We start from the raw sequence: 19,909 nt of genomic DNA, 5'->3' as shown, positions 1-19,909 counted from the left end.
ACTCCGTTCTTCCTGGTCTACGGGGCTGAAGCATGCCTTCCCCCAGAAATTCACCTGGGCTCACCACGGGTCCCGGCTTTTGACGAATCCATGCAGGAGCAGCTGTGGCGTGACGACGTGGACTTCGTTGACGAACGAAGGTGGCGAGCAGCAATCCGAAATGCACGCTACAACCAGGCGCTCAGGCGCTATCATCAACGGTTCGTGCACAGTAGGGAGCTCCGGGCTGGTGACCTCGTCTTTAGACGGATTTTGAACCGAGCAGGGCTCCACAAACTTTACCCAGCTGGGAGGGGCCCTTTAAGGTTACAGAGGTATGCCGGCCCGGATGCGTTCGCCTCACCACAGAAGATGGAGTGCCGCTGCCGAACCCATGGAACATAGAACATCTGCATAAGTTTTACACCTAGGCAGAGCAGGGAAATAAACTTTTCCTTTGTAATAAGTTAGAGTTAGCGTGCGGCCCAGAGCAGTTGGGGGCCACCCTCGTAAACCCGACCTCTGGCATCCATCGCACCGTTGGCTAACACGCGGCTCAGAGCGGTAGAGGTCCGACGTCGTAAACCCGGCCTCTGGCATCCATCGCGCAAGGCCATGTACATCAAGATTGCAAAGGAAATAATTTCTCCCAGTTCTGTCTCTGTGTCAAAATTTAATTTCGCATTCTGATTCTCGAGATTTTACCTTTCTAACCCCCGCGTGGACCTCTACTCTTGTTGCTGCAACTAAGATCTGTATTGAGTCGCTGGACTGCCGTACAGATCCAGACCCTCTTGCTGCTGGGAGAGAGGTCCGGACCCCTAAGAACCAGCTCTGGAGAGGGGGGTACTTGTTTCCTGGGGTGGTCCGGAGCCCTGTGTAGCTGCTTAGCCGGTTCCGTACCCAAAGCCTACACACTCCACCACCCTGTAACGAGTGCCCTAGTACCCGGGGCTAGGTAATTAGGGGCCTGGACCTCATTCCAGCTCAAGAGTTGGCTTCCTAAGTCCTACACGGCATGTCCAGCCCTTATCTCAAAGGATCGAGTACAACAAAGTGACCTCATCCACTGCTGCGAAGGGTCTGGGATGATGAAGCCGGGTCCGAAAAGATCGTGCTGTTTCCTAGAGTGGTCCGGAGCCCTGTGTAGTGCCTTAGCCTGGTTCCGTACCCTAAGCCTACGCACTCCACCACTCTGTAACAAGCACTGAGCTACCTGGACCTGTGCATCTAGAGCCCCGAACCTGGTACCAGCCTGGGACCGGTCCAGGATGAGTCCCGCGGGCCTGCTACTAAGCTGTAACTTTGATATGGTACACAGGTTAAGCCCTGACTAGTGGTAGGCAGCCTCAAACCATTGAGCCTACCTACCAGGGGGTCCTGGCATCCGCTTCAAAGGTTTCATGCAGATCAAGGTCCAGTCTCAATGGTAGACAGACTCAAAACAACTGAGTCTATCTCCCAGGGGGCCCGGAGCATCCGCTTTGACCCAATACATCATGAATGGATTCTGCATGTGTCAAACAGCTAAGTTGCAGTATCATTACTACCATATAAGCGAATTTGATTCTTCTCTCTGTAGTTCTGTATGCTACACAGGGAACAAGACGCTTGATCGCCCTGCAAACTATGCGGCACCTATGCCCAAGGAGGTCCGAAGCATCTTCTACAGCTCAGGTGGCAGACAGGTCCAATCAATTGAACCTATCCGCCCGGGGGCCAGGGCGCCGGGGTGCTGCATACCGCAAATCAGCAACTGACAAACAGCTAAGTTGAAGTTTTTTTCTATTTCAAAGATTTCAACTAATGCAATGTTTGTTACATAATGCAAAAGATACAAAGATACAATCCCCAGCTCAAGGGTCTGCTGGCTCCCGCTTGAAGTAGGCGGCAACGATGTCGACGACCTCCCGCACGCTGTTCCGAGCAGGCGGCGCACCGTGTTCAACTCCTTCTCGGACTAGAAACGGCGGGGATGAGAAAGGGATGCCATCTCTCTGTGGAGGTGAGGAGCAGCCTGCGTGGGGGAGAAAGGGGCAGGGAAAGCTCGAAGGCAAAGGGGCGCAAAGGTTGGAAGGAAGAAGGCGAATGCGGGAAAGTAACCGCGGTATGCGGTTCGCCCCGTTATAAAGCCTGACTCAACCGGCGCGCCCCGGAACCGTCGCTGGAACCTAAGCTACGCCCGCATCTGGTGTTAACCGCCCAGTCCCTAACAAGGGGGCCTAGGCCCATCTGTCAGAGAGGGCGGGTAACCAACAAAGGTGTGAAAAGGCGGGATCTGAACCGTCGCCCATGCGCGAAGCGAGGCGGAAACTGAGCTGACGTGCGCGTATTAAGCGTTGGCGTGGCCAAGCTTTTCGGGAACTGCGCCGGTGGTAAATGTACTGTTTACTCCGGCCGCAACAATGCCGAGCGTCGCGCGCATGACGAGGTGAACCACTGTGCATGGGGGCCATGAGTCAGTAAGCCGTTGCGATGTGATGAGGCAGCAAACAACCCGACGGATGGTCAAAACCTGTCAAGGCCCCTGCAGTAAGAAGCTTCAAGCTATGCAGAGCCAAATCTCAGTAGTGGCCCCACCTGCGGGTTCGTACCTCCCCCAAGGTGGGCCCGGGGGCCACTGTCGGTACCCTGTAGCAGGGATACCCACTCTTACTGCGGCAAGACAGGACCCGCATAGTTATCCGTAACTGCGCGCAAAGGACGGAGTAGCCTGGCCCCACGGGTCAGACTCTTTCCTCACCAGGCCAATGGCCCCGGACCTGTTCTCCGCCTGGGGATAGGTTCGGAGACGCCACGTGCCCCTAAGAAAGGGAAGCTCCATGTCGACAGCCGAGGCTTCGGACCCCCCATAGGGGTCCGGGACCTCCTGCGTCCATCCGGACCTCCCATACTGCGTGGGGGTCCGGAGCCGCAACGTGTCCCGGAGGCACGGGTTTGAGCGCGAGCCTTCCGCTGGAAGACTCGCCCACCCACTGCATTTAATGCAGATGGTTGAGGCGTGCTCTGCCGCCGCAGCACGCGGGACAGCCTTTGTCAGGCCTCACTATGCACCGCGTATTACCAAGGTACACAGTGCAGCCGCCTGTGCCGCACCCACGCAGAGCCCATCTACAGCATTAAATGGATACGACGGCACGGCACTTTTCCATCATGCCGCCTACGCCGCAAGCTACACAGCCCGTTCAACTACGTGGCAGGCGACGCCACTAGCTACGTCTGGCACCGTCCCGACAAGACAGCGCCTGGACATGATGAACGAGGGACTCCAGGAGCAGGCAAGGGAATCCAGGAGAGAGATCTCCTTTGCCTGCGACGCCATAATGTATGAACAATACGTTATTTTATACTACATCGTTGGGCCCACCTGTCGGGGACCCAACAGCCATGTACGCGCCTCCCTTGAGATATAAAAGGGAGGCGCTCGCTGTGCACTACAAGCGAACGAGATCACACACAACACACAAGCTCTCTCGAACTCTCTCGAGGGAATGCAATACAACACATAGTGGACGTAGGGTATTACGCTCCGGCGGCCCGAACCACTCTAAATCTTGCTGTGTTCATCGTGTTCTTGAGTGAGATCGAACTAGGACTAGCTAACCCCCGAGTACACACCCTCTGGGCTTAGGCGGGTGCCTTCCGCCACCCGGCTGTGGTTTGCAGCACCACGACAGTCTCGGCTGCCGTTCCTTTGGGGGGGGGGTGGAGATGCATAGGACCACCCATCCTTCGGAGCGCATCACGGCGGCGACAGGACGACGAGAGGCGATAGTTACGGCGGCGGGACAGCGATGGGGAGAGACGAGGACACTGGTACGGTGGTGGTCCTGGGCCGTAGCTCTCGCTGGAGGCAGGCCCTGCCAAGTGCCAAGCGAAATGGCTCGGCTCAGCCGGCCCGAAATGGCTCGGCTGCACGTCGCCGGCCGGGCTCTCTCTTTCTGGGTCGTCCTCGCTAATTTTGCCTCCGATCCGGATGACCGACGGATGGGTCGGGTCACTGTTGAATGTTAATTGGTTGATGGTTCCTCGGGGTCGCGGCCGGTGGCATGTGCAGACTCCTGGGAATGGATTGGAACTAATGCAAATCTAATTGGATTTTGATACTTAAACTCAATTGGATTTGAATCTATTTGGACATGGACATCCATTTACTGTGGATCGAATATGATTGGATTCTATTGGATACCAAATTATAGGATAATCCAAACATTATTGGATAAGAGTAAGGGAGCGCTGGACAGGAAGCCAGCTGCCCGAACATCTTCTCCCTCGGACGCCACACGGCTTCTTCCCGAGCTGTCGCGCCTCTTCTCGCCTGCCCTGGTCACGCGGATCATCTCGAGTCTCGGAAACCTCACCGATGCGCGTTGGACCTGGCGGCGGTGGTATCAATGTTGACCAGAGCTTCTTCCATTACCTCGACAGCTTCATGATCGAGATCTGCAACCGTGACGACCTCCTGTTGCCCCGCTCGCCGGCCGCCCGTCCTTGGGGCCTGCAAGCGCCCCGCCGTCGTCAAGCAGCAACGCTAGCAGCAGCATGGCGGTGTGGTGCCCTGAGCTCCGGCGGCGGCCGCGCAGTGTGTGTTGTCGGCCACGGCGACGCAGGCCATCCGCGTCGGCGAGGAGGCACACATCTCATGCATGTGATCGAGCAGCTAGCGACGGCATGCGCGACTGCGTAGTGGCTGTGTCAACGGCATGCGCGTCAACGGTGAGGCTTCGGAGCCGTACATGCGCCGCCGTCGATGGTGGTGATGAGGCAAGCCTGAGGTGCCCGTGTGCGGCTGGAGTTGGATTATATTGGATGGATTTGGATTAAAGGGGAGTTGGATTGGACTCAATTGGATGTTGGAGATTATTTGTTAGGATTGGACTGGATGGATGCTAATTTCCGTTGGACTTCAATTGGATTCCCTCCCGTTGGATTTTGGATATCAATCCATTCCCAAGAGTACAGCACGAGGAGAAGAGAAGATGGGCCGGCGCGTCACTGTGCGCCATCGTCGTCTCCGAGAGGAACGTAACCCTCTCCGGCCCTCTGGTATGGCGCAGGTCGTCGTGCGTGCTCCCGCCGCGTTAGCAACTAGCCCCAGCGAGCGAGCGACGCCGTGGACGAGAACCTCGGCTATACGGGCCGCAAGAACGACCACGACCTGTACCGGGCGCGGCAAAAAGACGATTAAAATTTGGTGCAGCCCCCTATGGATCTTCGCCGCATGGACGGAACAGAGCATCGAATGGCACCTTCCCTTGGCTTGGCTCCGCCCTGGAAAAAATCTAATACGGCTCGATTCCTTCAGTCCAGCTTGTTGCGGCGATTGGCTGGCGGCGCCCTCCAGCCCGTGCATCGACTTGCCCCCACCCCTGCCGGCGGGCCTTGCCGCAGAGCTTGGCAGCCTAGCTCCGGATCGATCGCGGCCGCCAGGCTCAGCGTCGCTCGCGGCCGCCTCCCCTGCGCCGCGCCTCCATCAGGAGGGCTGCCGAAGGAAACCCGCGTACCGCGTAAGCCTGAAGCCGAGCTGCTGCGGACGCAAGCCGAGATGCGGAGCCGTCGCTGTCTCCGTAACGCTGCTGAGCCCTCCTCAATGAACCGTAGGATCTCCACGTGGACGACATCGGAGTAGGGCTGCAGGGAGTGCGGTTTGCAGCCCACCTCCACCAATTTTTATCCCAAAAAGATTGGGTGGACCCCGGGTCCACGGGCGCTCGCGTGGCGTGCGCCCGCGCCCCCCGCCCGAGTTAAAAATCCCGACCGGACCGACTGGTCAAACCAGTTCCGGTTCCGGCCGGGTTCAAACCGACCCAAATTCAAAATTTAAATTTGAATTTTAAAAAAATTATAAAAAATTTCTAAAAATACTTCAAGTTGCGATGAATTTAATGGTGTCAAATTTTTTCAAATATTCGTTCATTTAATATACTTTACGAGCATTTGAAGTTAAACAAAAAAAACGTGCATACAAAAGTATACAAATATAATGTAAAAATAGTACAAAAGAGGGTTGTAGGGTTCATTTAAGCTAAAACATGTTATACAAACATTCATTTAGTATACTTTACAGGCATTTGAATTTAAACTAAAAAAAGAAAAAACTTGAATTTGACCTGTTACCACTCAAACCGACCGGTAACCGGTCAAACCAGATCGGTAAACTGATCCAACCGGTCGGCTAGCCAATAGGAACCGGTTGAACATGAGTTTTTGGTTTGGATTTTGAATTTGACCGGTTTTTTCCGGTAACCGGTCAAACCAGTCCGATTTACCGCTACCGGTGGACGGCGGTTTTGTCTTGTCCCACCGGTCGGTAAAAAAACCTGGCTCCCCCACGCAAGGCGCTCGCACGGCTTCTTTTGCTAGCGTCGGCTCACTCCATTTGTATTCGATTTAACAGATTTATTAGGCGCACAACATGGGTTCAGAAACAGACAAGGAACGTCATGGATTTATTAACAGATTTATTAGGAGCGGCAGAGAAAAGAGACCGTGTTAATTGCAGAAAAAAAATAGAGACAATCTTTTGCTTGTTCAACTGAAGCCTCTTTCTCCTTATATTAATTAACGCCAGAATCATTCCGGGTCTTTCGAAAAAAAGTAACTGACGCCTCAAGATTGTCTTAAATTAACAATTCTAAACTCGGTTGTAGGTTAATTACTTTTACCGTGTTGATTTTGTGCCTATATATTTTCAGAAAGGTATAACTCTACTATGTTTTATAAGATTTTAAAGTAAAAAAGTAATACTAAGATTTTCTTACGGCCGTGTCAAGGTTCAAGATGTCACTTACTTTTTATTGGTTAATTTTTTTCTCCTTCCACCTGCATTTGCCAGTTGCTTGAGAATGGGCTAGCTTTCTTGCCACGGAAGAGGGGAGTAGCTATGCGTGTATTTATAGAAGTGAATGTGCATGTTGTGTATGTGAGCATTTGTGTTTGTACTGTATTTCATTAAAAAAAAGTAGAGTTGGAGGAACGAAGAGACACTACTGAAGTTGAATTAGTGGTAGTAAGTAGTAATAGAGGCAACCATATGGACTCAACGAAATAGGAATATCTAGATCCATTGAATGAGAAAATCATTAAAAAAAGGCACTTGCATCTATTTTTTTTGAGCCATATGTTTATTTTCATCATATTTTCCTTTCTTTTAGTATTACCACACCATCTTTTACAAGGCAGTAACTCTAATGAATTGGTGGATATCAATATATTTGGTGGAAAAATTAGATTGGTTTAGTTGGTTAATAACCAAAACCCTCATACATTGGAGAGGCTTGACAGAATTTTGGTTTCAAAACCCTAATACCCTGGTGCTTTAGTATAAGTTGCCAAGGGAGTAGGGGTGGATACAACGTGGGGCAGGGTGGCTGGAGCCCCACCTACCCCATGAATCTTATGAAGCCCTCCCAAAACCTCGCCAACATTTTTCAGCCATGGATAAAGAAGAGGAAGAATAAAAAGAGAAGGAAGAAGAAAAGGAGAGGAGGGAGAAAGAAGAAGAAAAAGAAGAAGAAATAAGCCCCCCCCCCCACCCCTATCCAACTCTTGGATCCACCACTGCAAGGGAGGTTTCTAACCATAACTCCCTAGATTCTAACCTCTTATTACTTTAATCAACCTCTGAAAAATCTATCATTTATGTTCAAACTTTCTTGGGTAAAACATCTAGAGTTTATATCTCTTGGGAATGAGATTTGGTAGATTTATGTTAAAATAGCTTTGGATAGGGTGCAAACAAACTGAAATATTTTAAGCAATATCTCAAAGGGTGGGGTTCAATAAGCAAGGGGAAAATAGGAAGATTAGGATGCAGTTACAAGAGGAGTCGCTGGTGTTGGAACAAATGGAAGAGGATATGCTTCTTGATCGTGATCAGCTACTAAGGAAAATTAATATTTAAAGCTCCTTACTCAAGATGCTGGAAGAGGAGGAGATGTATTGGTCTAAAAGATATCATGGAAAATGGCTACATGGGGAAAACAATATCATAAGTTCTTCTATAGAATTGCTAATGGAAGGAGAATGAAAAGAAATTATACATCTTTTTTTTGGAGACGATAGAATTGAGGGGTGTGATAACTTACTCAAACATGCTACTGAATATTGTAAACAATTGTTTGGACTGGCTCAAGGGAATCCATTTCTTAATATGAGATCAAACTGGCATTATTCCAAATGGAGAGAAATATGGAAGCTAGCCTAGATAATATTCATAATGAATTCTACCAAATTTGCTTGGAGATTATCAAGGATGGTATAATTCAAGTCTTCGATGACACTCACGGGGGTTGTTTTCTCGTCGATAGACTCAATTATGGAGGTATTACTTTACTCCCAAAAGCCACAAATGCTAGAAAAATCTAGCAATTTAGACCTATCTGCATTTTGAATTGTTTATACAAATGGATCATTGTGAGTGATCTCTAATGACCTTACATTAAGTTATGCATGAAACCAAAATAATGGTGATGTGGGGGTGATTCTCAAATTAGATTTCGAAACACCATATGACAAAGCATGAATTTGAGAGGCTTCAACAATAAAATGGTGCACCCGGATTGGACAGGTAGTGACAGGAGGAACTGTGAGCATTAAGGTGAATAATAAGTTCGGACCTTACTTTATTTTGTGAGTTGCAGGGATCAGGCAGCGAGATCCCTTACCTACTTTATTCAACTTTATAGCTGATTGTCTTGCTAGAATGGTGAGATAGGCCCAATGAAATGAGGTGGTTGTTGGCCTGGATGATACTCTTCTCCGACAATGGGATCATTCGATTGTGATGGAGATGGGGCTTCTCACGGTGTGCTTGTCGGACACCCACCGGAGCGCTCCCTGCACCACCTTCGCCGTGCCACTCTTCCCCCGCAACACGAACACCGTGAAGCTCTGCTCCTGGTTCGCCTCCGTGAACCGCAGCGAGCTCGGCGCGACGCGCACCACGCCAGCCGGCAGGTCCACGTAGGGGTAGTACACTGCCGGCGCCTCTCCGACATTCCTCACCGTGCGGTGCACCACCACTGCCGGGCCGGCCGTGGAGTTCCACGCCGCCGGGAACGAGACCGAGATGGACGGGTAGTTCAGCGCGTGGTCCGGGATCACCGTGACGGCCGAGCAGTCCACCGCGCGCCGCGCGATCAAGGACACGTCCTGGCTCGCGTAGACGCTGCAGAGGAAGCCGACGTAGTCGGCGGGATCGATGTCGTAGACGAGGCCGGGGTCGACGGCCTTGTCCGGATTGACGTGGCCGGCGCCGGTCACGAAGAAGTCGGCCGGCAGATGCTGCTCGTTCAGGATCGGATTCCCGGAGCGATCGATGGGATCGGCTGTTGTTACAATGGCGGACCTGATCGCCGCCGGAGACCAGTCCGGGTGCTTGCTCTTGATCAGCGCCGCGACGCCGCTGAGGTGCGGCGTCGACATGGACGTGCCGGAGATGATGTTGAAGGTCGGTCCGACTCCGATGTCCGCCGACGACGAAGGGCCGACCTGGGACGGCCACGCCGCCAGGATACTCACGCCGGGGCCGGTGATGTCGGGCTTCAAGATGCCGGGGTTGTGCAGGCTGGGCCCGCGTGAGGATAACGAAGTCATGGCCGGGGCCGGCGACGTGCCAAGGACCGTGCCCTGGAAGACGATCTGAGCCACCGGGTTCGCCGTGGAGTTGATGTACTTCTTGATGGCCACTCCGGCGGCGTAGCCGACGTGCGAGGCAGGTAGGACGTGCGCGTCGGCAAGCGTGCTGTAGCCATCAGGGAACTCGTTCACCACGATCATGCCGACACCTCCAGCTCGTTTGACCTCGGAACCTTTATCAACCCGCCCGACGCCATTGCCACGGTCGCAGAGCACGATCTTGCCCTTGAAATCGAAGCCGTCCAGCGCCGTTGCCGCAGAACCGCGCGTCGGGTGCCGAGCTGGCGCCCGCGTAGACCAACGGGTAGAAGACGGCCGCCGAGATTTACGGCTGGTACACGGACTCGCCGTCGAACGAGAGGCCATTCCCGAGACGAACCTGGGCACCGATCCTACGGTCCACGGTGCTCGCTGCGACGGTGAGCATCCACGGACCACGGCGCGTAGTTGAACAGCGTGCTGGCGTTGGGGCCGCTGTTGCCGGCTCCGATGCTGACGAAGACGCCCTTCTCCACGGCGCCGAACGTGCCAATGGCGAGGATGGTTTTGTAGAATGGCACCGCTGGCCCGCCGGTGGCGAGGGATATGGAGAGGACGTCGCAGCCGTCGCCCACGGCCGCGTCGACGCCGGCGAGTATGTCGGCGGCCGTGCACTCGTCGCCGCACACCTTGTACATGGCGACGTGCGCGCCGGGAAAGATCCCGGAGGCCGTGCCACGGCCTTGGCCGAGGACCTGGGCGCCCGGCACGACGGCGCCCGCCTCTGTGCTCGACGTGTGCGTGCCGTGGCCGGCCTCGTCGAGCGGCGAAGGGTTGGACTCGAAGGAGCGCGCGCCGATGAGCTTGTTGTTGCACGCCGAGCCGTTGAAGTCGCAGCGCCCCTTCCACCTGGCCGGCGGCGGCGGCATGCCGTCGCCGCTGTACGATGGGTGGTAGGGGAAGATGCCGGTGTCGATCACGCCGATGATGCACTACTAGAAAATAGGCCTTCAGCACCGGCTGAGAAGGGCAAAAGGAACCGGTTTCCCAACCGGTGCCCCGCAACCGCGACCAATGGCCTCGCCTTAAGACACCGGGTTTTTCAACCGGTGCCTTAGGCTTCTATTGGTACCGGTTGGAAACACCAACCGGTACCAAAGAGGCTGCCACGCTGACGCAAGGTGGCAGCCCCTTTGGTACCGGTTGGTCTTTCCAACCGGTACCAATGACCTTTTTCTTTTTTTTCCCAAATCCAGTTTTGTTTGTTATATTTATTACTATTTACAAATCATGTTTGTAGTCCAACTACTGGTCCCCTCAGGAGGTCGATGGAAGTCCTCTATGGATGTGACCGTCGTGGTAGAACTCGCCTCTAGGATCCAAGATCTCGTTCAAAATTAATCCGGCGAGCTGCTCGCACACGGCGTTGATCCGATCAGTTGAGTAATATTCATCCCCCATTTGAGACATCTATCATTTAGAAAAAAAGGATTAACATCATGTGCGTTAGTACAATTATGAAAATATACTAGTGAACGGTTTGGACGCATTCTCGTGTCTTCATCAGTAGACTTCCCGCATGGAGTCATGATGTGCAAGTAGTCGCATACGTAGTACCCGCACCAATCAGTTTCTTGTTGTTGTCTCGCACACTTAAGGAGAAACAAATAAATTACTCAATTTAGAATAATTTAGGATTATATACTTAACTAGATAAATCTTTATGAATCAATATACCGGGTAATCCATGTTAACGTTCAGTTCGGGCCTTCATTGACCACGTCCTTTGTTATTTTTCACAAAAAAATTTCCAAACCCTGCGCTCAAAGTTAAGTTTGATATTCAGGAATTGTTATTAACAGAAAAAAGATTTGATTGTACAAACTGAACTTACCTGTTCAAGAGGTCTAGGATATGTTGGATTGCGGACTTTGGATTTCTCATTGAGTCAAAGACTATAAGATTGCCGGTCTCTACGGAAAGTATGAGTAAAATTCAATGATAACTGCGGATATAGATAGGATATATACATACATGCATTAGACGACTTAGTATTTATTTAGTAATATAACAGAGGATTGAGTCGACCAAGACTTACCCAAAGTTGTATGGTATGAATATATAGGATTTGTAATTTTGCCTAGTCAACGAATCATACATGTTTTGGCACGTTTCCTTGTAATTTTTGTTGAGCACTTTCTGGTTGACTAGCAAAGGAGACATGAAGCCGATCTGATGGTGCCATCCATGTTTTCGACTTCTTTGGGTCTCCTGTCTAAACGATACAATAAAAATTTTATAATGCACACATATAATTATGTTCTTGTTAACAAAAAGTATTAATGTAGAGGTAAGTGATACTTACAAATCCCAAATGGTGATGATAGAGGCGTCGAGGGCTTGTCGATGGTAAATGTGATATAAATTTTTGAAGTACACCCAGAAGTCCTCCTCCCCGCGAAAGAAATCATGGTCACGATACTTGACTCCAAATATTTTCCCTTGGTCATTCGACATTCGCAGGTACCATCTATGCAAATTGAACATCTGCGTGCCTAGACTTTTCTCCTCTTCGTCAGTGACAAAAGGTTTTCCATGCTGGAATGGAGTAAGAACGGGAGCGACAGGGATTTCCGCCTCCACTTGCCCCATTGCCTCCTCTAGCGTTAATAGAAAGAAATATCGCGGCCTGTAGGTCCGCCTGGAGTTGTACGTCCATCGGGTGTAAGAGTGGCAACCCTGGCACCCGGAGGGGCTCGAGTCCTTTTTGTTGTGTGCCAAGCTGAGGAATGGTCTTGCCACATTTTTTCTTCAGATTTCTCACCTTATGTGCTTTTGTCAGAGTACGATCATAGTCCGAGGGTAAGCTTTTCCTTTTTGGTGGGTTGTCTAGGTTTGCGAGAAGCTTTTTCCCTAGTTCTAGAGGTACCTTTTGTCTCGGCGGGGAGACTTTAGGCTTCAATTGTTCTTTTATATATCGAGCAGTCTCCTCTTCCAACTCCTCAGCAGTTTTCTCGTAGGTTAATTTTCTTTCGACCGTTTTCTGCTTCTTCTTTGAGGGTCCAGCCGCTGGGAGGGAAGCTGTCTTTTTCTTTCCTTTTTCTGGGTCAGGAGGAGTTGGAGTACTCGTGGCCCTTTGCGCCGGCGGAGACGGTGGTGAAAGAGGTGGTTGTGGGGACGGCGGTGAGGGAGACCGCGGAGACGGGCGATCGGTCTGCACGGGAGCCGTTGTGCTTGCAGTAAGTTTGATGTCGGCCTTGCGCCATAGAATGACCCCGTGCAGTGCGTCTCCCAATGTCTTCTCTCCATCCCCTCCAACGAAGTCGAGCTCAAGATCCTCATTGTTTCCAACTATCTGCTCGACTGTGACGGAGGTGTAGCCAGGGGGTATCGGCCTTCCATGAATTGTAGTAGAAGGATTCAGGGGCAGGGCTGACCCATATGCGACATCAATGGATATATTTCTTGCTCGCACATGAAGCTCGCACGGTGTCGGCATGGTGACATCATCCACTAGATACCTCTGGTCATCTACCACCGTTGGCTCAATCTGGGGTTGCTGTTCCGCTTGTACATCGGGCGCCGCTGTGGATGCGCAGCTGCTGCGTCGCTGAGAGACCGGGCTTGTCACAACATCCGGGTGCGACCCAGCAGTGCCCCTTTGGCTCAGAGCTAGCTGCACTACCTTATTGACCCTGGCATCCATCTGAGATTCCAAGGACGCAACCTACCTTGTCATCTCTTCTTGCATGACACGAAGTTTCTCTTCATGTTCGGCTTTGCTCTTTCGGTGAGTCTTGTAAGAGGAATCTCCGGCCCAAGCAACTTTCCATGGGACCACGCCGATGCCGCGGGATCGTCCAGGGTGTTCCGGATTCTTTAATGCCCTTGTCAGCTCATCATTCTCCCTTTGAGGCTGGAATGTTCCTTGTTGGGTCTCATCTATTGCAGCGACTAGATCGCGGGACACTTCTTGCATATGCTCGGGCACGACCAAATTTCCATCCAACTGGTTTAGTGTCACACCATTAGCAAATAACCAACACTTGGATCTATCCGGCCAATCCCAAGTCGTCGGCCTGATGCCTCTATCCATAAGGTCATGCTCTATCTTCTGCCATTTTTTTATTTACTTTTTGTACCCGGCAGCCCCAAGGTGGTGGCTGTACTTCTTATTTGGTGCATTCACCTTGGCCTGTTCGGATTTTTCATGGGATTCCTCTGATAGTTTGTATTGTTTGAACTCCACCCAGTTTGGTTTAACCTGAGGAAGATCGTCCCAGTTCGGCTCCTTATCCTTCTTGATGTAATTGACGTACAACTTCTTCTTGGGAGTTGCAAAGGCAAGGGCCATCTTTTTCAAGACACATTTCTTCACAAGTTCTTGGTCAACTCCTTCAGGAAGAGTGAACATATCCTTGAGTTCTGCCCATAGCATTTCCTTCTGATGTGCAGGCACGGCGTGTTGCTGTTCTTCGGGTTTGCTCGTTTTCCATAGTCTTGTGGTGATCGGAATTCTTGCCCGAGCAATAACCCCACATTGGTTGACAAATATTGTGCTTGCAGCCTCTGGAGCACTTGGACAGCCCTCTGCGTCCACTTCTGTGACGACATGTCTTCCCTCCATTTTCTTGGTTGGCCGGCGTCTCCCTTTTGACTGGCTCAACGAAGTCGATGCGGAGGTCGACTAAATTACAGAAAAGATATGTTAATCGTAAAACAAATCTAACGAAGTCACCATGCATATAGTTTTAAGATTCGTACTGGAACATGCTGCTGTTGATTGGGCGGTGGCGTAAAGTCATCATCTTCTTCATCGGCATCTCTAGACATATTCAGGAACGAATCAGCTGTTCGAGCATCTTCTTCAGTGATTGGCTGGGTGGTATTGGCCCTCGTATCTTCGTTTATTGCGTCCAACATGTATTGCTTGGCGATCTCGTCATCACCGAAGGGGTCCATCCTTAACTGAAACCGTAAAAATGTGTTAGAGTATGTGTCCATCCTTAAGTGAAGCAGGAGAATTCAATTCTTTGAACAAATATGCGTGTTTGAGAGAGAGAGAGAGAGTGTGTGTGTGTATGTTAGAGGGACAGAGAAAGAGAGAGAGGGTTTGTGTGTGTGTGTGTGTTAGTGAGAGTGTGTGTTAGGTTGTGTTTGTGTGTGTGTTGGAGAGAGAGAGAGAGTGTGTGTGTGTCCGTGTGTGTGTTAGTGAGAGTGTGTGTGTGTTAGAGAGAGAGAGTGTGTGTGTGTGTCTGTGTGTGTGTTAGAGTGTATTAGACAGTGTGTGTGTCTGTGTGTGTTAGTGGGAGTGTGTGTGTGTGTCGTGGAACGGGGTCGAGGAACCGGGGTTGAGGGTCGAGCTCTAGGGTTGAGGGTTGAGGTCGAGAGTCGAGGGACGGGGTTGAGAGTCGGGGTCGAGGGTCGAGGGACGGCGAATGCGTGAGTGAGTTAGAGAGCGAATACGAACGGGTTCGAGCTCGAGAATTAATTTAAATTAATTTAGGTGCATAACTAATTATTTTAATTGCATAATAAATAAAATAATTGCATAATAAATCATTTAAATGCATAATATTTCTAATTACTACATGATAAATCATTTAGCTGCATAACTAATCATTTTAATTGCATAATAAATCTTAATAAATCAAATAATTGCATAATAAATCTTTTAATTGTCCAATAAATATTCATTGCCTAAGAAATTTAATAATGTTCATAGAAAATATTACAAGACATAATCATTCAACTAAGGGAATATTAATGATGGTTCGCTTTACAATCGTCCCTTCATTATGATCATGACGTGCGTACGGAGCCTCCTCTTCGGCTAAAAGAATACTTGTGTCAACCTCTATTGCGAACGGAGTCATATCTTCAACCTCATTGTATGCTTCTTCATCTGTGACATCGTCGACTCCCACAATTTTCCTTTTTCCTGCCAGAACAATATGGCGCTTTGGCTCATCTCCGGCACCTACAAATCTTGATTTATTCCTGGACTTGTCCTTTCTCGGTTTGCTAGACATGTTCTGCACATAGAAAACTTGAGTGACATCTTTAGCTAGGATGAATGGTTCGTCTCGATAGCCAAGCTCTTTGAGGTCTACCGTTGTCATTCCGTACTCGTCGATATCGACACCTTTTGCTGTGAGTTTAACCCATTGACAACGAAATAGAGGTATTTTCAACGACCCATAGTCGAGTTCTCAGATCTCTTCAATGTAACCAAAATATGAGTTCGTTTGGCCACTAGAGTCGGTGGCATCTATACGGACACACTATTTTGATTGGTGCTCTTGTTATCTTGGGCTCTTGTATAAAATGTGTAACCATTAATTTCATATCCTTGGTACATCAAGATTGAATTTGCCGGACCCCTGGCCAGCCAAGCTAGCTGCTCATGAATTTGATCGTTAGCCATGACTTCCTTCTGCAACTAGGTGGCGAATGTATCGTTATGATGTTTTGTAATCCATGTCTCAGACTTCAAAGGGTATATGCTTCGCACAATTTGCATGTGCTCCTCCATGTATGGAGCCACCAAGGCTGATTATTGCAGAACTGTGAGATGTGCTTTGCTCAACGTGGCATGATCTGTGGCATTTACTGATTTTCTTCCAAGTGTGCCCTTTCCAATCAGCCGCCCCTCATGACGTGATATACTGGAATCCCAATTGGGCAGAGTTCTTCCACATAGTCAACACAAAACTCAATGACCTCCTCTGTGACGTAACCCTTCGCAATGCTTTCTTCTGGACGAGCCCGATTACGAGCGTATTTCTTTAGTACTGCAAAGTATCGTTCAAAAGGGAACATATTATGAAGGAAAACATGACCGAGAATACCAATCTCTTTGACCAGGTGAACTAGAAGATGCGTCATAATATTGAAGAATGATGGAGGAAATATCATTTCAAGACTGACTAAACTTTGGACAACATCCTTTTGTAGCCTGCTTAAACTCGATGGATTGATTGCCTTCTGAGAAATTGTGTTGAGAAAGGCGCATAGCTTTATGATTGTTTCTCTAACATTAGCTGGTAGAATACCTCTAAGTGCAACTGGAATCAATTGCGTCATCAACACGTGACAGTCATGGGACTTTATGTGTGCGAATTTCTTCTCTTTCAAGTTCAGTAGTCTCTTTATCCCTTTTTTCTGGATTAGGGCGGCCTGTTGTTTCATACGTTGAAGATCTTACCGCGCTTCCAATGTATCATTTGTCTTACCGTAGACACCAAGGAAGCCTAGAAGGTTTACACAAAGATTTTTTGTTAGGTGCATCACATCAATTGCGTGGCGGACGTCTAAGACTTCCCAATAAGGTAACTCCCAAAAAATACTCTTCTTCTTCCACATAGGTGCACGTCCGTCATCACTCTGAACTGATCTGCTACTGGGTCCTTTCCGAATACTACTTTTATATCTTTGACCATTTCAAATACCATTTTCCCACAACGGTGCCTAGGCTTGGTACGATGATCTGCCTTTCCATCGTAGTGAGCATGCCTCCTCCTTAATGGGTGCATGATCAGAAGAAATCGACGATGACCCATATACACGATCTTCCTACAGTGCTTGAGGTACATGCTGTCGGTTTCTTCTAAACAATGGGTGCATGCCCTATAACCCTTATTGGATTGTCCAGAGAGGTTACTTAGTGCTGACCAATCGTTGGTGGTTACGAAAAGCAATGCACGAAGGTTAAAATGATCCTCTGCGTGCGCATCCCACATACGAACACTCTCCTCTTTCCACAACAATAGAAGATCCTCAATCAGTGGTTTCAGATACACGTCTATATCGTTACCGGATTGCTTCGGGCCGGGGATAAGCACCGGCATCATAATGAATTTCCGCTTCATACACACCAAGGGAGGAAGGTTGTATATACAGAGTGTCACAGGCCAGGTACTATGGCCACTGCTCTGCTCACCGAAAGGATTCATGCCATCCGTACTTAAGCCGAATCTTATATTCCTCGCATCTTTTGCAAATGTTGGGAATGTCCTGTCCACTTTTCTCCACTGCGACCCATCAGCGGGGTGTCTCAACATATTGGCTTGCTTACATTCTTCTTTGTGCCATCGCATCAATTTAGCATTCGTTTTGTTCATGAATAAACGTTTCAGACGTGGTATTAGAGGAAAATACCACATCACCTTGGCAGGCACCCTCTTCTTGACACGCATCCCCTCAACGTCGCCTGGATCATCTCGAGGGATCTTATACAGGCATGCGTTGCATACAGGGCATGAATCCAAATTTTCATACTCACCTCGATATAGGATGCAGTCATTAGGACAAGCATGTATCTTCTGTGCCTCTAATCCTAAAGGACAAATAACTTTTTTTGCCTCGTATGTTGTCTTCGGCAAGGTGTTACCCTCAGGGAGTAAGTTTTTTATAAGTTTCAGCAACTCCTCGAATCTCTTGTCAGACAAACCATTTGATGCCTTCCATTGCAATAATTCCAATGTGGTACCCAACTTCTTTTGGTCTTGTTTGCAATCAGGGTACAATAATATTCTGTAGTCCTCCAACATACGCTTCAGATCTCTTGATTCCTTTTCTGTTTCGCAACCTTTCTCAGCTTCGCGCATCATCTGACCAAGATCATCTTCTATAACGTATCCTTCAGTATCTTCTTCAGGCTCACCAATTGTAGTGTCATTGAAAAAGGAATTATAATTGGCTGCAAAGTCAGGAATCCTGTCCTCTTCTTCTACATTATTATCCAGCACAATTCCTCTTTCGCCATGCTTGGTCCAAACATAGTAGTTCGGCATGAAACCACTATTGAATAAGTAACTATGAATGGTTCTTGATGATGAGTAATCTTTATCATTCTTACAGAATTTGCATGGACAACGAACGAAACCGCCATACTTGTGTTTCTCGGCCGCTTCAATGAATTCATGCACGCCATCCATGAACTCCTTTGAACGTCGGTCGGCCATGTACATCTATTGCCGACTCATCTGGGTCCACAATACATTTATATACATCATTGTACTGCACAAATAGTTCATTCATACTACCAATTTATAACAATATATTTATATAATTGATAATGCATATAACTATAATAAATAGATAATATTCACTTATCAAATAAATTGATAAAACATATAAATACAATAATTTGATAGTATTCAAATATCAAATAAATTGATAACGCATATAACTACAATAAGATGCTACAAATAAAAATAATTATCACATGTTTAAACTAAATCAAGTAATAACTGTTTCTAAAAATTAATTGCTAAGTTATAAAGAAAAATAACTAACCTTTTTTTTCAAAAAAAAGCAAAAATTCGCCTCCCCTCACCTCACTCAGCTGCCATGAACAGTGAGTTCACAGCAGCTTGAGGGGGGAGGGGCTGGGGTATTTATAGGCTCGGGCCAAACAAACCGGTTGGTTTCAATGACCCGGTGCTAAATTTTGTTCAATAGCACCAACCGGTGCCTTAGGCCCGAGCTCCTGGCAGCTGCCACGTTTCATCACCATAGGAACCGGTTATTACCATCAACCGTGCCTATAGCGCCGCCTTCATTTGGTACCGGGTGGTGGTTCAAACCGGTTCCTATGCTGGCGCATTGTAACCGGATGGAACCACCACCCGGTGCCAATTATCCTCCACTAGGTCGGTCGAATGCCAAAGGTACCAACTGCTGTTGCAGCCGGTACCGATGGTACCGGTACCGGCTGCAACAGCAGCTGGTACCTTTGGCCTGGACCGATGGCCCATTTTCTAGTAGTGATGACGCCGTCACCGAACCCGGAAACACTGTTGTTTCTCGCACTCACGCCCTGTGGTACGTCCAGTCCGAGGAACCCAGGCGTGTGCGTCGTCAGCAGCCGGTAGATCTCGTTCGGCTCCGCCACCGCGAGGAACCCTGGGGCGGCGGACATGGCGTCGAGCTCCCGGCATGTCAGCCAGGCGGCAAAGCCGCTGGCGACGTGGTGGTAGGCATGGAGGAGCCGGCCATCCTCCGGGAGGAACGACCTGTACCACGCCGCCCGGTCGTCGGCCGTGCCGAACAAGTGGTTCTCGGCCGGCAGCACGTGCACGATGAACGTTCAGAGCTCATCGTCGTCGCCGGCCGGCAGCTCCGCGGCAACGATTGAAGCAAGGAGGACGACGGGAATTACAATGCGGAGCAAGGATAGCTTGAAGCTTCCCATGGCTGCCGGCTTGCTCTGATGTTGTGTGCCTTATTGTATCCATGGTGGACATTTATACAAGATTAACATGAGTATATTATCTTAGTGGAAGAAGGAGCATTTTGGAGCCATGCC

The 19,909-nt window shown here is 49.4% G+C and overlaps 1 pseudogene; it reads right to left on the bottom strand.

The window, feature by feature from the left end:
* Positions 1–8,567: 8,567 nt before the first annotated feature.
* LOC120681065 lies at positions 8,568–19,795 on the bottom strand (annotated as a pseudogene).
* Between the last annotated feature and the right edge of the window lie 114 nt (positions 19,796–19,909).

This window comes from Panicum virgatum, chromosome 7N, assembly GCF_016808335.1.
Source record: "Panicum virgatum strain AP13 chromosome 7N, P.virgatum_v5, whole genome shotgun sequence".
In the NCBI taxonomy this organism is placed as follows: Eukaryota; Viridiplantae; Streptophyta; class Magnoliopsida; order Poales; family Poaceae; genus Panicum; species Panicum virgatum.
Note: the sequence above shows the minus strand (reverse complement) of the source record. Positions and strands in the feature narration are given on the sequence as shown.